Source organism: Callithrix jacchus, chromosome 13, assembly GCF_049354715.1.
Source record: "Callithrix jacchus isolate 240 chromosome 13, calJac240_pri, whole genome shotgun sequence".
Lineage (NCBI taxonomy): Eukaryota > Metazoa > Chordata > Mammalia > Primates > Cebidae > Callithrix > Callithrix jacchus.
This window is the reverse complement of record NC_133514.1, coordinates 30,828,022-30,844,323: the sequence shown is the minus strand read 5'-3', so window position 1 is coordinate 30,844,323 and position 16,302 is coordinate 30,828,022. Positions and strand designations below refer to the sequence as shown.

The window sequence follows — 16,302 nt, the reverse complement described above, 5'->3', positions numbered from 1 at the left end:
TTTGGAATGACTTTGATAACTAACATGGCGCCATCGATGGTTACTGAGCCATAGAATGCAAGATCATATCCAGGCTTTAGGAAGACAACTCGGACAGTAGGATGCAGAATGAGTTAAGGGGGAAGATATCTGAATGGTGGGAGATTATGGCTGTGCTGCCAGAGATAAGATTGTGGCAGCATAAGAATAGAGACAATGTGATGCGCTGAGAAGCATGGCAAGTTTAGGACCTACAGGAAGAACTTAGTGCTGGGGGTTAGGGTAGAGGAACGAGTGATGGTGAGTGGAAGGTTTCTAGGTCAGGCAGGGTTGAGATGCACAGGCGAGGAAGGACTGTCAGGGTCGGGAGGCCCCCACTCATCTGCACTGTTGGGTTTGAGGAAGGGCTGGTGAAGGGGTATGAATGTAGAAATATAGCTTAGAGCAAAGAAGAGAGAGCAGGGCTTGAGCTAAACTAAAAGGGTCTTCTGCCTAAGGATTACTGCTGAGGTCATGGGATTCTCTGCCCATATCCAGGCTGGCAGGGAGGAGCAACCCCAGGGGAAGAATGGTCAGAGAGGCCACTGTCTGTGAAAAGGGGAGACGGACTTCAAAAAGAGCATTTAGACTTGTCCAACCAGACTTGTCACAAGAGTCAAGGGAGGCTTCAGAGTCAAGGAGGCTGGATTTGTAAGGAGGATGAGCCTCAGAACCCTAGGCCATCACCTTTAAAGAAATGCAAGGAATGAAATCATGTCCTTTGCAGCAACATGGATGCAGCTGGTGGCCGTCATCCTAAGCAAATTAATGCAGGAACAGAAAATGGAATACCACATGTTCTCACTTAAGGTAAGAGCTAAGCACTGAGCATACATGGACATAACTATCGGAACAATAGACGAGACTACCAGAGGGTGTAGGGAGCAGGGAGTGGGTTACGAGACTACCTCACGGGTACTGTGCTCACTACCAGGGTGACAGGGTCCATACTCCAACCTGCAGCCCCACCTGATTCTCCGAGGCAACACATCTGCACATGTACCCACTGAATCTAAAATAAAAGTTGAAACATAAAAACAAAGCAAGACAAACAACAGCAATTAATGGGATTGCAAAAATATAAGAAAAAATGAATTAGAGGGGGAAGCGAATACAGTAGCAGTTTTACATGTGTGAAATGCTTAGGCTGTGGACAAATATAATAAATATGGAACTTTTTTTTCTTATAAAAAATGCAAGGATATGCAATTGATTGGTGGGGAGGGGGGAGCTGAGTCCAGAAGTGAGTTAGCTGCCCAGATATGACCAAGCATACCTTGGCTATGGATAACAACTGCTTTAGAGAAGGTTTGAGTCTTGCCAAGAATGATACCCTCCCTTGTGGAAGCTTCGTGAGAAGGCAAATGTTTCAGGAGAGGAGCGGGAGTCAGGAGACTTGGTGGGAACCAGTTGTGCGATCTGGGGCAGGTTTCCTTTTCCTTCCAGGTCCTCATCTCTAAAATGAAGTGACTGACCCAGGTATACTCCAGGATGTCTCAATACACTCGCTTTTTCTCCTTATGGTAGAAACAAAATTTAGTTAATTTTGATTAAAAGACACCAAAGGCAAAACCCCTTCAAGTCTTGCAATTGTTTCCTCTCTGGTTTCCCACCCAAGTCCAAGTCAGTGTCCTCTCCTCTTTCAGTGTCTGGTCTTGGCTAACACATCACAATGCTTTGCTTCAAAATTTAGAAGACAGAGGAGAGGGGAAAAGAGAAACGACAATGCGTTGCTTTTCCTGCCTGCCAGTGATTATATTTGGAGGGAAGGAGAGGGAAAGAGAATAAATCTTACTGGATCCTCATCTCACAGTAATTCTGTGGAACATATAGAGCAAGGATTATTTGCCATATTTTGTGGTCAATAGAACTGAAACCAGAGAGGTCCAGTAGCCTCCTGAAACTCATGCAGATAACTAATTAAACATTTACTGGATACCCCCTATGCTTGACTTCAGGGAAACAAAGAAGAATAAGGCACTAGCTGTGTGATCTGAAGCAAATGACTTAACTTCTCTGGCTTGACGCCATTCTGTGATTTGCTAGGTCCTTACATTTCACACGTTAGTGTTTGGTCTCTGCATCCTCCTGTTCTATCACAGGAAAAGGCTGAAGCATTTGCCTGGACTCTAACTGGGTTTAGGTTGTGTGAACCTCTAGATGCAGATATCTGGGGCAAGAGGTGAGGTGCTGGTTTCCTTCCAGGCAGATGTAGTTAGAGAGTTGGCTGCAGAAAATGATTTTGCTCTGTGTCTCTAAGATCGTGGGCAGGTGGGAGCCCAAAGAGAGGCTTTCTGGATTCACTTCACATCAGATTGTTAGTTGGGGGGAGTTATTATTTTTAAGCCAGCACCACCCTAAGCACTGCCTTGCTTGCTTGCTGTCTGGGACATTCTTTAGCTTCTATTCATTCTGCAGCTCCCATGGGCAATACAAGTCCCTCTTCAGTCAGTTTCCCTGATCTGTCCTTGCAATTTCAGTCCCTATACTTGTAGAGGATCAGTAGCAGAGGAGAAACCAGACTAAAAAAAGATAAAACGATCAATGTTAATATGAACATACCTAATCGTATGCAAGTTCATGAACATGTTTTGCTGTGACCCTGTGAGAATGTTCCACATAACCACCTGCCAGTGTTGTAGGGGAGTGAGGAGCAGGGCTGACTGTCTGAATCTCAGTTTCTTTTCTTTTTGATATGGTTTGAATCTGTGTCCCCACCAAATCTCATATTGAACTGTAATCGCCAGTGTTGTGGGTGGCACCTGCTGAGAGGTGACTGGATCATGGGGGTGGAGTTCTCACGAATGGGTTAGCACCATCCCATTGTTCTTGTGACATGAGTGACTGAGTTATTGTGAGATCTGGTCATTTGAAGTGTGTGGCACCTCCCCATGCGCTCTCTTCCTCCTGCTCTGGCCATGTGAAGTGCCAGCTCCCTCTTGGCCTTCCTCCATGACTGTAAGTTTCCGAGGCCTCCTCAGAAACAGATGCTGCCATGCATCTTGTACAGCCTGCAGAATCATGAGCCAATTAAACTTCCTGTCCTTATAAATTACCCAGTCTCAGGTATTTCTTTATAGCAATGTGAAAATGGACTAATACACTTATTTTGTTTAATTTTATTTTATTTTGAGACAGGGTCTTGCTGTACCCAGACTGGAGTGCAGTGGTGTGATCATAGCTCAATGCTGGCCCTAAGGGATCCTCCTGCCTCAGCCTCTTGAGTAGCTGGGAATACAGGCTCGTGCCACCACACCCAAGTTTGTTTTATTTTTTTTGAGACAGGCTCTTTCTGTGTTGCCCCTGCTGGTCTTGAACTCCTTGCCTCAAGTGATCCTCCTGCCTCAGCCTCCCAAAACGTTGGGATTACAAGTGTGAGCCAACACCCCTGGCCAGGCTCTCACTTTCTAGGTGGCATCATGGGTGAAGTCTCTTTGGTTTCCTTACTGTAGAGTAGAGATAATAATAGTACCTACCTGAGAGGATTGTTTTGAGGACACAGTGTCCTAATGCATGTGAAGCACTTTGAGCAGTGCCTGACATACACTAAAAACTAGGTACTGCTCATCGGTTCTTATTATCTACAGGCAGTTAGTTCACAGGCTCACACACTGTCTCTTCACGGCTCTTTGAGGATCCATAATTCTAATCATAATTCATCATTTCTTCTTGGAGTAGCTTGAGAGCCTGACATTAATTTCCTCAGACATTTAAGGAACCACAAGGTAATGGGTTGTTATCTCACTTTTTTTTCAAAATGAAATCAAGTTTATTAAGAAAGAAAAGGAATAAAAGAATGGCTACTCCATAGACAGAGCAATCTATTATCTCATTTTATCAATGAAAAGATTTGAATAAAAAATTAAGTATCAGTTTGTGCCCAGTCTCCTTGGGTGTCCATAAAAAAGATGGTAGAAGAATCTAGAATCTTGCCTGGCCTAGCTCATCTTACTGTTGGCCCTGACAGCTATGAGGGTGCACAGTAAGTTTCTCATCATGCTCGAAGGATCCTGTCCTATCATTGGAAACATGGCTGGCCTTTTCAGCCAAAGGACCATCCCCAGAGACTCATTCCCAGAGACTCCAGTCCTGAAGTCCTCATGACACCCACGTCCTGAGGGACCCTTGCCCTCAATCCCCAAGTTGAAAGTTTGCTGGGTTACAGCTGACCCTCAGGAGGCCTAGAGCAAAGGAAGGGACAATGTCCTTCCTCTCTGTGGCCAGGGAGAGGACATATCCAACCAGCCAAAGTGCTGGTATCCTTGGAAGGCTGGGGTGGGAGTGGTAAGAGGGGTTTGTTAGGACCTGTATTATTTTTTCTTCAATCAAAATAAAGGTTTATTATAAGGAAATAAGTTTAGATTATTCAGGTAAACAAAAAGAAACCAAATATAACCTGTATGTCCTATAATATCAAGTGTTCACCTATAATTTTATTCGTTTCTCATAAATACCCAAAGGTGTAGAGTAACACCAATGGAAGTATGCTATACAAATCCATTTCAGCATTTGATAAGGTAGAAATTTTTAGTGGCATAAAATCTGGAAGAACAGATGGGGCACCTTTAGATGAAATAAGGTCTGAGTTTCTGTGGAGGCTTCGCAAGATGCAGGATAACCTTTTCTCATGGAGAGGGGTTCCATTTTAATGGCCATCCAAGAATTAAAATAAGAATTTTACAGTAATGAAATAGGCTTCTTCCAAAATAGTACCGATCACACTCTCTGCAGTGTGTTCAATCAAAATAGCTGTTATAGTATTTTTAAGTGTTGCAAACACCTGGTTCATGATGAAAATCCTTGGGAATCTTTAAAAGGAAGGAAAGGTCTGTGTTAGCTGGGAGTGAATCCTGTATGAGCAGATCACATCAAAAGGTCTTGCTCAAGTATGTTGTATGTTTCAAGTACAACATTGGATGTTCAGGGAAATAAAGTGTCATAAGACAGGGGTCTGCAACCCCTGGGCAACAGACCAACACCAGGCGGCACAGCAGGAGGTGAATGGCAGGCAAACCAGGAAAGCTTCATCTGTGTTTTCAGCTGCTCCCCATTACTGCCTGAGTTCCGCCTCCTGTCAGATCATCAGCAGCATTAGAGTCTCATAGGAGCTTGAACGCTATTGTGAACTGTGCATGTGAGGGATCCAGGTTGCGAGCTCCTTATGAGAATCTCATGCCTGATGATCCATCACTGTCTCCCATCACCCCCAGACAGAACCATCCAGTTGCAGGAAAACAAGCTCAGGGTTCTCTTTGATTCTACATTATGGCAAGTTGCATAATTATTTCATTATATATTACAATGTAATAATAGAAATAAAGTGCACAATAAATGTAATGGGCTTGAATCATCCCCCAAAACACCCCCCTGTCCACAAGTCCCTGGAAAAATTGTCTTCCCTGAAACTGGTCCCTGGTGCAAAAAAGGTGGGGGACCACTGGTATAAGACACAACCAGCACCGCAAAGGAGCTTATAGCTATTGGGATATGGGGAATTCAGAGGTCAAACCCATTCTTCTTGTTTCTAATATGGTAATACTGAAAAATTATTTGCCCAGAATCTAAAATTGGACATGAGGAGACAGGAAAGGGAGAATCCCAGGGAACACAGGGGGCACTGGGAGTGAGAGCTGAAACACTGGTGACTCTGGTTCATAGAAGAGATACCCTCTCAATCACTTGAGGTCAGGAGTTCAAGACCAGCCTGGCCAACATGGCAAAACCCCATCTCTACTAAAAATACAAAAACTAGCCTGGCGTGGTGGTGGGCACCTGCAGTCCTAGCTACTTGGGAGGCTGAGGCAGGAGAATCGCTTGAACCCAGGAGGCAGAGGTTGCAGTGAGCCAAGACTGTCACTGCACTCCCCTCCAGCCAGGGCAACAGAGCAAGACTGTCAAAAAAAAAAAAAAAAAAGATATCTTCAGCACCCCCTACTACACCTGATTCTAGTTCTAACTTTGAGTTGAAAACATCTCATGTTCACTGTCTTTCCTGCTGGCATCAAGACCTTAGTTCTTTTGGGCAGTGGCAGACATGGGATTTCTATCACTCCTCCCACATTCCCACCCTCCCTTTCAGAAAGCTGAGGCTCCAAGGAGGGAGGACCTCTGCCTGCAGGCTGGCTGATACCTCAGTCGTTGCCTTTTCTGTGCTGGAGCTGTACAAGGCCATTTCATGTCCCATTTAGCAAGTGTGGAGGGTTCTTTGATTTGGGAGAGGATAGCACAAGTCATCCTGCCTCCGATGGTGGGTGAAATACCATCTGATTCAGAGCTTCCTTCGTGACTTCCTCCAGAACCGACTGCCTCATTTGTGTCTCCAAAATTAAAAATAGCAAGGGTTAGATCCTATGCCTCTCCTATTCCCTGGGGATGCTGTGATCGAGTGATGACTTTATCAACAAACTATGAGGCTGTCGGTCTGTTCTCTTTTGATCAGAATCTAGGAAAAGGAGCAAGTAATGTTATTCTCTGAACTTTGCTGTAGTCCTCCCCAGGGCTTAAGGGCTCAGGACCCTGTTTGGCCCAGCATTTTCAGCTGGTTCATTTCATGTTGAGCTTTGCTTTGTACACATCAGTGTGTGAACAAGATCAATCTTTTAGCAAAGGAGTAGTTAAGGCAGTGCTACGGAGGAAAGCGTCAAGTGGGACTATAGTGCCTGGATTTCACCATCAAAGATCCCTTCCATGGGCTACTTCTCACTGAGATCCTTTTAACAGCTTCTTTAAAATGAATACAAAGCTTTGGAAAGAGCCACACAAATTTAAACTAAGGTGTGGCAAGGTTATGTTACTCTAGGTCAGAGGTATGGTTGTCAGAAGGCTCAGGGAGCCATTAGGTCCTAGAGACATTAGGTTTGAGACAAGAAGTTTTCAGTCTAGGAACACAGTGGATAACAGCAAAGATACCAGCCCCAGGACAAGGCAGTGCCTGTAACCCTGTTGTTATTGCCCATTTTCTCCAGGACACCATCCTCCCTCACAGAGGCGTAGTTATTGGGGTTGGAATGGGTGCTCGTGTTAGAGTATGTATTAAAAGTCAGTTCCCGTTTGGGCGCAGTGGCTCACGCCTATAATCCTAGCACTGCAGGAGGCTGAGGCAGGTGGGTCATTTGAGGTCGGGAATTTGAGACCAGCCTGGCCAACATGGTGAAACCCTGTCTCCACTAAAAATACAAAAAAATTAGCTGGGTGTGGTGATGCATGCCTGTAATCCCAGCTACTCAGGAGGCTGAGGCAGGAGAATCACTTGAACCTGGAAGGCAGAGGTTGTAGTGAGCTGAGATCATGCCGCTGCACTCCAGCCTGGACAAAAGAGGGAGACTCCATCTCAAAAAAAAAAAAAAGTTATTTTCTCTTTCATTAAAAAAACCTCATCTATCTGATCTATGTGTCCAACTGTAGGCCCCAAGTCATATTTGAAGATAAAATCTCAGGGATATCCCAGGTCCCTGACAATGGAGAAAGTAACCAGATTACATACAGGGGCAGTGTGAGTCTCCTTCTTAAGCTCTCCTCACACCCCCAGAGCAGCAGCCACCTGCCTTTGGAAGAAGTGAATCATGACTGGAACTCTAGGCTTGGACCCCTCTCTGAAAGCACGGCTTGGCTTCAGTCATTCTTATCATCCCTTTTAATCACAAATAGAAGCCTTCCAGAGCAATTAGCTCAGCCCCTTCGATTGTCCCCACAGCCACAGACTCAGGCATGCCTGTGCCCTCTTGATGGCTTTTGCCATGGACAATCCTAGGGACAAAAGTAGTGTTTCATGGCAACCCTGAGATGACACACACCTAGAGGTAATTCTACACACAGGGTCAGCACTAGGTATAAATAGCAATGAGGTTTGTCTACATCACCCTCCATTGGCACCTTTATGCCTTTTACATCTTTCCTGTCCTTTCTCTTCTGAACTTATTGCTTTGATACACATAGGCCAGGGATGGTAAATACATTCCGTTTTCAATGCTGACTGTGATTAATCAGTAGGGATCAGTGTATTTAGAAAGATAAAATAGCAGCATGTGAATTCTGGAGTCAATTGCTAATGTCTGCCATGGAGATATTTGCATCTACTCATTCATCCATCTGCCCTAGAAGGCAAGATTGTGTGTTATTCAGCTTCAAATCTCTAAGTATTAGTGCCCAATTATGTATTATAGTTGAACGGCACTAAAGTGGAATCTTTAATGTCTGACTTTAATCTGTAGCAACTGTGGAATCTTTAATGTCTAACTTGCTTGTTTTCAGCTCTGCCCAAATTTCAGCTGTCATGGAATGAGTGATGTAATATAACGGAAATGCATCATCTCAGTTTCCCCATGGCCTGAATGTGCATACAAGATGAGAACCAGTACAGGAAAAGACAGGATGTGAGGAGTTTTTAAAAATTGAGGAAATATAGAAGGAAAGTAAGGATGAAGGTGAAGATGAAGGAATGTCAGAGATGCCAGCACCAGCATCCCCAAACACATAGTACCATGTCCTGCTGAAGAACTCTTTAGAACATACATATAAATGGTATGTGCAGTGGTATGCTGCAGCAGACTTAAACAAACTTGCAAGAGCTACTTGTTAAATTTTCAGGAATTTTGTGAGTCAGTTGACATCATGTTGGTAGATTGAAATTACCTATGATAACAGTATTTATACCATAGGAATGAGCAAAGGCTAAAACATTTGCTAGTACGTCATTGCATATATGACCCACAAACTCTGGGTGTAGATAGGAATGAAATCATTAGTCCCAGCTGATAGCATCCAAAATAGGCTAAGCTGTCTTCAGTTTTGAGTCTCTGTGGGGAAGTAGAACTGGCGTTCTGGTTACTCTTCATGCCCACTGGGGACCAGTGGTTGCTGTTCTTTTTAGTATTCTGGGATTTGATTGGCCCTCTGATATGATTTGGATGTTTTGTTTCCTCCAAATCTCATGTTGAAATGTAACATCCAGTGTTGGAGACTGGCTTAGTGGGAGGTCACGGAGGTGGATCCCTCATGAATGGCTTGATGCCCTGTCCTCATTGTAATGAGTGAGTTCTCACTCTAGCTGTTGTTTAAAAAAAAAAAAGGACTGGCACCTCCTTACTCTCTCTTGCTCCCACTCTTGCTCTTGCTATGTGACGGCTCACTCCCCCTCTGCCACGATTGGAAGAGTCCTGAGGCTCTTCCCAGAAGCAGATGCCGACACTATGCTTCCTGTACATCCTGCAGAACTGTGAGCCTCTTTTCTGTATCATTACCCAGTCTCATCAGAGGCTCACCACTCTCATCAGAGTGGAATAGTGATGTCCTGTCAAACATGGATGGTGGAAAGGGCAGCTGCATGGAGGGCTCTTAGTCTCTTAGTTATTACTTGATACTGTAAATTAGGTATCATGTTGCATTCCTGCAATGGCAATTTGAAGGGAAAATGACACAAGAACTCAAGATCATGTCATTGACTTAGGAATGCTTTTTTACTCCATTAAAATGAGCCCCAGAGGACAGGCCCAAGCCTACACGGGCAGGATTCTGTTGGGAAACTCACCTGAGGTGGCTGGGAAGAAAGGATTTTCTCACTGTGGCTCAGATGATTTCTTAGTGTAACTCTTTTCTTCTCTAACAAGGGTGTAGATGGCAAAGTCTATACCCTTTGTGAGAAAAAGAGACTTCAGGATTGCCAGATTGCAGCTACTCTCTCTCCTTGGAGCAGGATTCCACCTTTTCCATGGCTGGGGCCCTTGACACATGTCACTATGCACTGCTCTTCCTGCTGGGGTGAGGAGTGGGAGTGCTGGTAGAGAGCGTGAGAAGGTCCTGAGAAAATGACTGATTTGGAGGCCATTCCTTCATTATACCATGCTAGGGGCAATCTAGAGACTCCTCCTTTGCCAGGTCGTGAATTTGGAACCACGGCTGAATGAGACCACAGGACTGTCCTGCGCACTGACAATGTCATTGATTCAGAGGAGCAGGCATGTGTTTAGTGAGGATAGCAGCAGGGAAAACTAGAGAAGCACGATAGATAAAATGAATGCAAGAAGGACCAGTCTCTAGAAAGGGGAGAGGATGATAGAAAGATAACCCTTGAATAGTGTCTTCTCACTTCCTGAAGTATTTTCAGAGCTTCAGTGATATTCAGTCCTCTCTCATAATTTCCACCACCTCTCCTTTCTTTCCATGTACTTTATTGTTTATTTAATATTGTCTTTAAAATCGCTCACTTAAAAAAAAAACCTACTCAGCTTCATGTTAAAAACAGAATTCGTAAAATCATAGGTTTGATAGGTGAGTTTTAGTTTCTCTAACATATATGACTATAAAGACATGACTGTTAAAGTGGAAGACCCTTCATGCATCCACTCCTGAAGTCATGGTGGGTCCCCATGCTGCACCAGGATGGGAGTAATGGTCTCCGTGGACAGAGACAGATGCCACTTAGAACGAAGCTGCAGAAAGCACCGGATTTTGTATATCTGTAATTCATCAATGCCTCCCCATCTCCTGCCCAACTCACATAACATCAACTAACAGTGGTTGCTGTGGCATTCATTCACTGAAGCTCTCATTTGGCATCAGACACATTTTCCCCCCTTTTGAAATGCCTCAGGCATGTGAACAAGAGTGAGAGCCACCTGCTCTCTGTCAGATCAGGTGTTGCGTTGTCAAGAATGGAGTTGCTGCCTGCCTAATGTACTACAAGGTATTCCACTTAAAAACAGGGTCTCTGGAGGGAATAATTGTAGAATAAGCTATTTCCCTCTATCTAAAATGAAGGAAGAAAAATATCGAGAAGAAATACATATTTCTGCTCTGTCCTCTGCCTCCTCCTTTTCGTGCCACTTCTCTTGTCTGTTCCTGATTTTCTTAATCCTTTTCTCACGATGTTGTCTCCTCATCTTAACCCAAAAATATGAATCTAACTTCTATCTTTTTGTTTATAATAGGACACATTTTCCTGGTAGATGCTTAAGTCTGATAATGCACTTTCTTGGTGGCATAAATCACTTCTGGAAGGGGACTGTGGGGCATAAATCACTTCTGGAAGGGGACTGTGGGGCAGGTCTCACAAACAAAAACCTTAACCATCAGCTTCTAACGGTGGTCTTCGCCGTCTGATGGGATTATACGTCCACTAGGGGGCGCTCTTCCCTTTAAATGTCAAAAATTGTATCTGCACTGGAAGTCAATGTTGCAACAGGAACAATGGAAATGTTTATTTCCTTTCGGAAATAGCTGCTACTGAGCACAGCTCTGGGAGGAGATTATTAAGGATATACCAGTTGCAAAGAAAATACTTGGTTGTAGCAGCATATTCTACTATTGTAGACATAATGTCAACGAACGGGTGGCCGTAGTTGCTGTGGGATTCCTGATGTAGTGACTTCTAGGAGATCCTTTCCTACTCCCAGTGCCAGCTAGCAAATTTCTCTCTCTAAATTCAACCCAGAGTCAAGGTATCCTTCTCAATCATTTCACAATCATTTGGGGCTGTAATCTTTCTAGGTTGAATTCTAGGTTTGATTTGGTGACTTTCAATCTGGTGAGATTTCCAAGTCCTAACCCTTCACTGCTCAAACAAGGAAACAGGCACAGAGAGGTAGAACAGTGTGTCTAGACCACACAGCACAAAGGGGCAGATCTTCTGATACCATGTTTCCAGTTACTTCACTTCTTAGATGTCTGTGTCGTCATTACAAATACCTTCTTCCAGCTTTCAATAGTGTCTTTTGTCAGTAAGACTGATTTAAAGTCTTTTCAGACTTGACAGGACTCACTGTAGCACTGAGCTTGTTATATTTTACTGTAGACATAAGATGATGGTAGCTTTTATATACTTGGGCTACTGGAGAGTTTTTTCAAATAATTCACACATATTGAATTTTAAGTGAATGACATTTGCTGGGCTCTTAACACATGAACCACCGTGACCAGGAGATAATAAAAGAGAACAGAAGAGCACTGACTGTCTCAGCAGCCATGGACTGATTTTTGAGTTCTGGCCACATCTTCAAGAATGAGTTACTTTGGACAAAACTACTTAATCTTCTTTGGGTTTCCATCATCTTTTCTGAAAAGGCTAATAGCATAGAAACATGGATTGAGCCAGAGACTTTCTGTGGATTATTTTGTTTACTCCCTGAAATAGTCCTCAGAGGTCAATACAATTCTCATTGTCCCCATTTTACAGAAAAGGAAACTGAGATCCAGAGAGGACAAGTGAATTTCCCAAGATTGTCCAGTTGATACGGAGCTGAGCTGGAAAGTGAGTGGATCTCTCTGGTTCTGAAAGCTTTGCTCACAAGCACAGGATGAGACCTCCACTCAATCAATAAGCACTGAGACCCTTCCACAGACTCAGCAGGTCCTGCTGTCTCTGAAGCTTGACACTCTCATTTCGAACCACAGAGAGAACCTAAAAAGGAAACAGTGGAAGGAAAATAATATGATATTTGAGAGGCAGTGTGGATTATCGGGGGACATGGGTTCCCTTCTCTCCCACACACACACGGCATGATGCTAAGCAGGTCACTTCACCTCTCCAGGGTTGTTTCCTCAATTGAGAAATGAGGGGGTTGAGATGTGTACCAGCCCTGGGGTGCTCAATGCTGCAGTCTAGGGTGGTGTGGACTGAAATCAGAATGCTTTCTCTTCCGCTCTGGGTGCTGCCACATGATCTCTCGTTCTCACTCCCCACCCCCAGTCTTGCCCATCTGAGTTTCAGATTATTTTTTCCTTCCTTCTCTTCAATTTCCTTATTGAGGCAGCTCTTTCCTGCTGCCTCTGTCCCCGCCGGAGCTGTCTGAGCCAGTAGAGCCCGTGGAAGCCAAGGGGAACCTGACTTGAATCTTGCTTTCTGACATGCTGGCTGTGGCTTGCTTAGGAACTGAATAAGCGCTTCTTACTCCTGTGTTCACCACAGTGGAACTGTGGGTGCAGAAATGTAACTCTCAACCAGCCCAGTTTAATCAGCAAAAGACAACAGAGCTTGCAGGCGGTGTCACGTTGGGTCTCTGAACACACCATGGCTGCTGTCGCCCTTTTCATCAAAATGATTGAAAACATATTTCTAAATAGAATTGAGGGTCCCTGTCTAAATCAAACCGCTGTATTGGTCTTATTGTCCCGATCTGAAGTGCTTCAGCTTCTAGTGCGCGGTGGCTTCTCAATAGAAGTTCATTATTGTTGCCGATGATAACAACTGTATAGATGCACAGAAAAGAAGTTCATTCAAACAGAGCGAGAATGAAAATTGCTCTTGTTCAGCAGCTCTACCAGCCCTGCTTTCCCTTTCTGCTGGAAAGGAAGTTGAATTTAAAAGCTTATCTTGGTTCGATTTTCTTTTTCCCTAAATGAAAATAGAATAGGTATTTAGCTTGAAAATTTGAAAGAGCTCAATTCAATTGGTTAACAAAACCCACAGACACACACGTACTTAACGTGCACATCTTAACATCCTCATTATTTAAAATCTCAATCACCAGAAATGACCCCCAAAATTGTAAGACTCCAATACACGATTGAACAAAGGACATAAACAGATGATTCATAAGGAGGAAAAACACATAACAAGAAATATTCAACACACAGAGAATAGAATACTGTAGGTGCTAATCAAAATATCAAAGATTTTTTATTAGAGCAAAAGAGGTCCTTACTTTTGTATAATGATTTCCCAGAAAATACATGAAATTCACTCACGCTCTCCCAAATCAACATTACTGTCTATGGAAGAAACGATACAACCAAGCACACAGATCCCAGCCTCTGCTGGGAAAATCCTGTGTAAATCCACCATCTTTTTTGTTTCTTAAGTTCTTCCTTGGTAAAAAGTTGTTTTACTCACGCCTGTAATCCCAGCACTTTGGGCAGCGAAGGCAGGCAGATAACTTGAGATCAGGAGCTCGAGACCAGCCTGGTCGACATGGCGAAACTCCGTCTCTACTAAAAATACAAAAATTAGTTGGACATGGTGGCAGGTACCTGTGATCCCAGCTACTCGGGAGGCTGAGGCAGGAGAATCGCTTGAAACCGGGAGGTAGACGTTGCGGTGAGCCGAGATTGCGCCACTTCACTCCAGCCTGGGCAGAAGAGTGAGACTCGGTCTCAAAAGAAAAAAAGAAAAGATTGTATTCAGACTCTGAAATTTCACAATTCTCTCCAGGTATGGTTTTTCTTTGCCCGAAGTCTTTAAGTCTTCACTAATAGATATGTAGACACCTAACAAGTATTAGACTTGAAAGTGTTCTTCAAAGCATAGAATTCAGATGGTGATTTTACAGCTGAAGAGAGTGAGGCTCACATTCTGAAGGTGCAAATCAGACTCTCTTTAATGTAAGTGTTTTTCCTTGGGGTAATGGTCAATATCCATCAAAATCCAGGTGGCACATGCTTGATGCCCTTCTGAAAAGATTTAGTCTGCCTCACCACTGGGTTTAGCAGGGCAGAGCCAGGGTCTCAGAATACACAATGAGCTGCCCAGGTGAAAGAAGATCATACTAGGATTTCTGCTTTCTAATGTATCTTGTCTTTTTTAAGTTTTCATTTTTCTTACTGTTATAATTTATAGGTTAGTAGAGTACTTTACTTCTTGGGGATACCTAATTAAAGTTGTTTTGCTGGTAGGATAATGTTAAAAAAAAGTTTGCAGGCAGCTGGAACAGAGAGGGATGTGAATGTGTCTGATCTTGTGCAATTCAGGAAACAGGGCCTGCAGGGTGAAGGGGAGAAGCAAGGCTGGCTATGGTCAGAGGAGATGACCAGCAGAGCTCCTGATAGAGGGGAGGAGTCAACTCCACAGGCTGCGTTGAGCTTAAGGCAACTGAAAAATTCTGCTGAATCACAAGGACGTGCTGACATGCTGGGGAACACGCACTATTTTTTGAAGACCATCTTGCCAGAAAAGGGCCTTTGTGACTGCTCAGGTCCTGTCCTGGCACCGTGGGCTCAGGATCTCAGGACTCAGCTTGTGGGGAGCAGGGGACTGTGACATGCCGAGCCAAAGGTCCCATGGAGATGGTTCCAATTGGGAGTCAGTGGCAGAGATGCCAAGACAAGCTAAGGGGCACGGCAATCTGAGCATCCAAGCCACCTAGCACAGACACAGGGACAGGCAAGTGAACTAGAGACCTTAGCAGGCTTGTCAGAGGGAAAGCGGAAGGCAGCAGGGGCCCAGACGCAAACTCCCTGTGTCAGATAGAGCTGTGTGCAGTGGAAATGAAGGCAGAACCAGAAAGCCTTACAGGTAATGTTCAGTGGAACTCCATTAAGTCCTTCAAGTCGTCTTGGCACCGCTGAGCCAGATATTAGAGAGGACACACAGTGCACTTCTGAGCCTCGCATTTGTCTCTCTTACCGATCAAAATCTCTGGACAATCAGCTTGCACATTTGTTCTTTTATTCCCAAGGAGAACATCAGGAAAACACATAGATATTGCCCAAATGTATAATTTACCAGGTAAAAAAAAAGCCTAATGGCTTTCCGATTATGTCTAGTGTCCCAGCCGCTTCTGTCAGGAGTGCAGGTGTAAGTAATCTCACGTGCCTCTGGTCCGGTCTCCTTGTGGGGGTCCAGTACCCGACCCATCTTGGGAGATGCTGCTATTCCAACCTCAGGATCTCCTAATGGAGTTGAGATGTGAGGCCGAATCGAATTCACCCTCCTTCTCCTTAAAGCTAGTGCAACTCACAGAAAGTTAAGTGCCAAATGGGAAACAAACTGTCAGTTTTCCTAACAGGCGGGCAGGTGCATCTTAACTTCCAAGACTTTTTTGGGAAGCTGGAGAGGAGAAAGTGACTTAGACCTGAGGACAGAGGAGATCTACCTGCTTCTCTAATTGTAAACCTTGAGCCTGGCTGTTACCTGGACTGTAGCGCACAGGGGTGATGCTGGGCAGGTACAGCTCCAGCACTCCTGCTATGGACAACCTCACCTGCTAGAAGCTGACCCAGTCACAAACTACCTAAGTTTGTAGCTGAAGCTGTAGCACCTGTTCTAGAACACAAGAATCCGAAGGAAGAGATGGACTGAAGTTAGCACTGATTTTCTTTAGAAATATTTATAGAAACTATAACATTTCCGAGTTATCTAGAAATGTTATTTTTGATTTGTTTGGTTTTCTGATTTTGAGATAATTGAGAATGTTTAATTTTGAGATAATTGTAGATTCACGTGCACTTTTCAGAAATAACATAGAGAGATCCCTGTATCTTTCACCCAGTTCCTCCAACTTGGTAATATCTTGCCAAACCATTGTACTATTTCATAGTGGGGCACTGATATAGATACCATCAAGATACAGACCA

At 44.1% G+C, this 16,302-nt stretch overlaps 1 long non-coding RNA gene across 1 annotated transcript in view; it reads left to right on the top strand.

Annotated features, from left to right (window-relative positions):
• LOC118146779 (uncharacterized) overlaps nt 1-16,089 on the top strand; it is a 358,558-nt gene extending 342,469 nt beyond the window's left edge. Inside the window, exon 6 of the long non-coding RNA XR_008475923.2 lies at nt 746-16,089. This is a non-coding gene — a long non-coding RNA (uncharacterized LOC118146779). The remainder of the gene's footprint in view (nt 1-745) is intronic.
• The last annotated feature ends 213 nt before the right edge of the window (nt 16,090-16,302 follow it).